The 6,155-nt window shown below is 37.8% G+C and overlaps 1 long non-coding RNA gene across 2 annotated transcripts; it reads left to right on the top strand.

Annotated features, from left to right (window-relative positions):
- Positions 1–4,712: 4,712 nt before the first annotated feature.
- LOC128290244 (uncharacterized) lies at positions 4,713–5,826 on the top strand. Of its 2 annotated transcripts, none has more exons than XR_008279917.1 (2): positions 4,713–4,786; positions 5,678–5,826. It is a non-coding gene; the product is annotated as an uncharacterized LOC128290244 (long non-coding RNA). The 2 variants fall into 2 exon arrangements; XR_008279918.1 differs by lacking the exon at positions 4,713–4,786 and adding an exon at positions 4,896–5,018.
- Positions 5,827–6,155: the final 329 nt, after the last annotated feature.

Here is a 6,155-nt window from a genome sequence, read left to right as displayed (position 1 = left end):
CCTACGAGGCTTTGTACGGGCGTAAATGCCGTACACCATTGTTTTGGACTGAGCTTGGTGAAAGCAAGATTTTCGGGGTGGATTTGATTAGGGATGCTGAACAGAAAGTGAAAGTAATCCGTGAAAGTTTGAAGATAGCCTTCGATCGTCGAAGTCGACGCGGATATGAAGCGTAAGGATATCGAGTATCGTGGGTGATAAAGTGTTTCTCAAGGTATCGCCTTGGAAAAAGATACTCAGGTTCGGCCGTAAGGGCAAGTTGAGCCCGAGGTTCATTGGGCCATATGAGATATCAGAGCGAGTCGGTCCAGTGGCATATCGTTTGATTTTGCCCCCTGAACTCAAAAGGTTCACGATGTCTTCCACGTTCGATGCTTGACGTTATAGATCCGATCCATCGCACGTGATTAGTCCATCGAATTGAAATTCAAGCTAATATGAGTTATGAAGAAGAACCGATTCGTATCCTATCACGAGAAGTGAAAGAGTTGCGAAACAAGCGGGTTCCGCTAGTGAAAGTGTTATGGCTCAAGCACGGGATAGAAGAAGCTACTTGGGAGACCGAGAACTCTATGAGAGAGCGATATCCGAACCTATTTACGGTAAGATTTTCGGGACGAAAATTCCTTAAGAGGGGGGAGTTGTGACAGCCCAAAATAGACCCTAGCCGGAATGTGGTTTGGGACCACAAAACCGAGGCATAGCAATAATTTAAAATTTATTTTGATGCCTATAATATGTGAGTATTCATGTATGACATTTTCGATGATTGATTTAGTGTTATAAAGGTGAATTTCACTAGAAAGGACTTGTGTGAGAAAATTTAAAATTTGAGATAGGCAAATGTGTAAGTGGCCTATTGATGCACACTAGGAAGTGTTGTCCTTGCATGTCAAATCCCCAAAATTGACTATAGTGGCGGCCATGGTGATGAATATGGGCAAAAGAAAACATGTCTTAAACATGTTTTGCTAGTGGTGCATGTTTGAAATAATAAAATAAGAATATGAAAAAGAAAAAAAGAAAAAATGTTCATCCTTCTCCATAGGCTTGGCGAATGTACTAAGGAAAGAAAAGAAAAAAATTTGTTCATCCTTTCTCATCTTCTTGGCGAAATTACTAAGGGAAAAGGGGAGGATTTTTGCTTCATGCTTGGGTTGGAAGAGACCTAGAAGGAGATTTGGCTAAGTTTACATCAAGATTAAGGTATGTATGAGGTTGTGTTAGGAGTTTCATGCATGATTTGGTTACTAACTTGATGTGCATGTTAGCCATGGCTCAAATCTTTGTTATGCCATGGAAATGGTATTTGGGCAAAGTTGTTATGGTGATAAAGCCATTGCATGCTAAGTGTGAAGCTTGATGATGATGCATGCAATGATGGATTTTCTACTCATGAGTAAGATTTTGAGTTTTCTCTTTGTTTTATCATGATTGAAGTTGAAAAGGAGCATGATTGTCATATTCGCCATGATGCATTCTTGAGCATGATTCATGCTTCTTGCATGTTAGTTAAAATTTGTGTTTTGGATGGCTATGGACACCTTGAAAATTGCCATGCTCATATATGCATATTTATGATTTCGCATTATGTTTTGGTTATGAACTAAGTGATGAATAAATTGGTTTAAAGAAGAAGATGTGGAAGAATGCTTGTGAAATTTCAAGCACAATTGACCTAGCACACATGTAGGTGCTTGATGCTATATTATAAGTTTTGGGCCACAATGTGCAAAGCATTAATTAGTAAATTGCATGTTGTTTTTGTGAGGTATTAAATGCAAAATTGACCTCAACATGTACATGAATATTCGCCTTGGGTAGCCTATTGAAGGCCTTAGCATTTCCTTGATGCTCAAATAAATTGTATTGAATTGCTTGATGTAGTATAAAATGTGCATGACCATTGTGTATTCAAGCTAAAGAGTGGCCATATGACTATTTAAAATCCTTGTCATATTCGCCATAAGCAAGCACAATGAGGTTTTAATAAATTGAATTTGTTTGAATTAGCTCAAGAGCTAAGAGGGCCACAATTGGACAAGGGAAGGAAAAGGTGATCGAATAGCCGAAAAAGCCGTTCGACAACATCCGAGGTAAGTCCTCAAGAAGTGACCTTACTTGAATTATGTGAGATGAAATATGGTTGTGTATGATTATTGATTATGTGTGTATGAGTATTTGAATTCCACCCGGGCTAAGTCCCAAGGCGAATATGCTAATGATTATAATTGTGTTTGAGTCTTAGTAACGAAAATGAAATATGTATGTCCAATGATTATTGATGTATGTGTGCATGAGAAATTGAATGATATCCGGGCTAAGCCCAAGACAATTATGCTGGAAATTATATCCGGTTAAGACCAAGGCAATTATGCTAGTGGCTATATCCGGGCTAAGGCCCAAGGCATTCGTATGAGTTATTCTATCCGGGCTAAGACCAAGGCATTTGTGCACGTGATTATATCGGTTATATTCAAGAATCTTGGGCTGGAGGTGAGTGTTGGTTGCTGAAACGAACTCAATTAGTACACTCGGAAAGCCCAAAGGATAAGGTACGTTATATGTGCATTGGAAAGTCGACGTGTTTGAGCAACATTCGCTCAATCGACTAATGAATTTCAGTTATTGAATTGATTGATGCTTTGCGAACTTATATAATGATGAAGTATGAAGTAAGAATGTGTATTAATGAAATGATGCATTTGGCTATGTGAATGTATTGCTGTAATTAGAGTTAATTATATTCCTTGAGACTTACTAAGCATAAAAATGCTTACCCCGTTGCTTTGGCTCTTAGTTTTCTAGATTTCGCTCGAAGCAATCGGATTTGGGATCGTTGAAGTCAAGTCATCCACACTATCAAGCCTCCATTTTGGTATAAATTTTTGATTGAACTTGAGATGGCATGTATAGGACTACCTCTTGTTTGTTAAATACGTTGTAATGTAAGTATGTATGGCCATGCGAAAATGGCTCAAAAGGGAGCATGAACTTAGACTAATTGTGGGTTGTATGTATATATTTGGTGTCATGATGTGGCTATGGTTTGGAAATGGGAATGTTGGTCATATGATCAGCCATTGGCATGGTTAAAATGATCATATATGAACCTATGTATGGCAAGATTAGTTGAATCATGGAGACTACCAAATAGGTAAGTCCTACCTTAAAACAGATGCTGCCAGCTGCAGTGGCGTGAATGTGAAAAATCACCAAAATTCATAGGAATGGAATCAAATAGTGAATAAGCTATGTAAATGAACCTTGATGAGTCTATTTTCATATGGAAGAAACGAAATGGTCATAAGAGTTACAGGTTAAGAGTTATTAAAGCTATTGTGAGACAGGGCCAGAATGGTTTCTGGGTTCCCGTTGCAACTTTAAAATTCACTATAAATTATCCAAAAGAATTAGGAGACATACCTTATATGTACGGATTCCATTTTGAGTCTAGTTTCATTAGAAACAAACGACACCAGCATTAAATCCCTATACAGAGAGATATTCAAGTTATACCGCGCGAAGGTCAGAGCAGTCGATCCCTGTAACTTGGGTAACTTTAACTAATAAACTGTACCAATTGGCCCGACCAAAAATCCTAGAAATAAATCCATGGATGGATATATGAGTCTAAATTCAGGGAAAATTTACGAAACCAGTTTCCGAGTTTTGAAACTCGAGATATGATTTTTAAGGCGACAGTGACGCAGTTTTCCAGCCTGACTGGAAATGTCAAATTGGTGGGCAAAAACATGTGAACTTGGCTTGTTAACCCCTCGGGTCCGACACCGGCAATGGTCTCGGGTTTGGGGTGTTACAGAAGGTATGTTCATGGTAGTTTGCTTCTATCTTGATGTTCATGAGTTCTTCTTGATTCTACCTTAACTCTTGAAGCATATTTTGGTTTTTAGTTGTGTTGTGAGCATTTAGTCATGAATTAAAATGAAGCAAATGGTTGTTGTTTCATGTTCTTTTGATGAAAAATGGAAGATAGGTGAAGTTGAGCCAAACAAATGTGCATGCATGTGCCTTAGATGCTAAGGGGAAAAAAATCGGCTAACATGTTGTGCTTTAAAATGATGAAATGGAGATTATACTTAAGTAAAATCATAGATATGTGATGATTGATTGGTGATATACATGTTTAAATAACAAGCATGCAAGTTAGGTGTGAAAGAGTGATTTGGTAATAAATCTGCTTGGGACAGCAGTAGTAATGTGACTTTGGAAAATCACCATAAATTGTGGGAGATGAGTTAGAAGCTGCATAAATTATGTAATTAAAGCTTAATGAGTCTAGTTTCAAATGGAATAAACGAGAACATATTTTGAATTCTGTACAATGAGAAATTTAATTCGTAATACAGAGTGGTCAGATTAGTCAAACAGTGAAACATGGGAAACTTTAAGAAAAATATGGTATTGATTGGCCATACCAAAAATTCTGAAAACTTTATGGATAGAAGATATATGAATCTATTTTCAGGTAAAATTAACGGCACTTGATTTGGAGTTTCGTAGCTCCAGTTATAAATGATTTAGTGACTGTTGCTCAGGAAGATAGCTTGCAGTGAAATTATGATTATGTGGTAAACATTGACAAAAATTTGTTAATGAGTTGCTTATTGATTTCTTATAAGCTTACTATGATCTGTAGGTGTGGTTGGCCGAATATTGTAAGGGGTTAATACGTAGTTTGTATTTGAATAGTTAGATTAACGTGTTAGTAATCTAATTGTAGGCGGTTCGTGTGTGGATCTCGTCAGCATATCGTCGCAAATAGGTGTGTAACTAACACCCTCTTTCTTAGTCTGGATCGGCAAAATTTGAAAAGCCGAAATGTTGAAAATCGGTATTTTGTAGATTTACGAGTGTGCGAATGCTCGTGAGGTAAATCGATTAATGTTTTTGGTAAGCTGCAAAATTTGGACTGTAAAGTGTATGATTTATGTGCCCTCGATATTTTTGGGCTTAATGGGCCAAAATTGGAATGATGGGCCAACGGGCCCAATTCGGTAAGAACCCTCGGTACGTGATTCTGTTAGTACGTGAAAGTAGGAATATGCATGAAAAACCCTAAAATAGATAAATTACTGAAATACCTTTAAAAATGGAAAATTTAGAATTTTACCCCGAGTAGATAAATTACCGAAATACCCCTAGGGTTAAATTGACCTAAATGCATGTTTGACTGTTGTTATTTACTACATGCCATGTTCCTATTATCTGATGCATGGGATTGGGATATTGACGGAGGAAGTACTGAAAGTGGTTTGTCCACATACTGGAGGCTTTGCCTCAATTATCGGGTAATCGAAAGCAACAAGGTTGCAAGCTGTGGAGTGTTAAATGGGTGGGTTGAGCTATTCCCCACATGGAGTGTAGGGCTGGTACGGGTGGAGTGTAGTGGTTGGTTGGTTGAGTAGTCTCCCCAAATGGACTTGCATATGTTATTGATGTTGCATGTATTTTGAAATCGGCCTATGGGCCATACTGTTATCTGAATAAGGGGCTAAGGCCCAGTTTATTGTAATCTGAAAAGGGCTTTGGTCTAGTACCACTATTACCTGAATGGGCTTAGGCCCAATAGGCTTGAGCTGACTTGGGCTTTGAATGGGTTTTCCTTACACACTGAGTTTCCCCAAACTCACCCTTTTTATTTTCATCCACGCAGGTAATCCCCAACCATAGTGGGCTTGGAGCTGTGAGGGAATTCGGAGTGGCCACCCGTTCTGAAAGTTTGATTTTCTTCTGGTGAACTGGACATCCTTTTATTTACGTTTGAAGTTTTGGGTTTTTAAATGTAATAAGGCCGCTTAATTATTTTTGATTGTTTTAATATGTATTACTAAGATAGGTATTACTTATTTTAATAGTTGAAATTGGATAGCTTTAGGGCACGTTTTCAAAAAAAAAAAAACAACAATTGATTTCAAAATAACACGACAACAAGCAAAGCTTCCGCAATGAAAGTATTTTCCAAAATTAATCACTTTTCTTAAAAATGACTTAATCAAATCGGTTTCCTAGAAATATACATGACGTTAAGGTATGGCAATGGCGGTGTGCATGTCTAGGATTGGATCCGAAGGGAGCTTGGTACTTAAGTAGTCTGATAGACTCATCTCCTCTTTTCCAGTTTCCTACCTGGT

The sequence above is a fragment of the Gossypium arboreum genome, chromosome 3 (genome assembly GCF_025698485.1).
Source record: "Gossypium arboreum isolate Shixiya-1 chromosome 3, ASM2569848v2, whole genome shotgun sequence".
In the NCBI taxonomy this organism is placed as follows: Eukaryota; Viridiplantae; Streptophyta; class Magnoliopsida; order Malvales; family Malvaceae; genus Gossypium; species Gossypium arboreum.
Note: the sequence above shows the minus strand (reverse complement) of the source record. Positions and strands in the feature narration are given on the sequence as shown.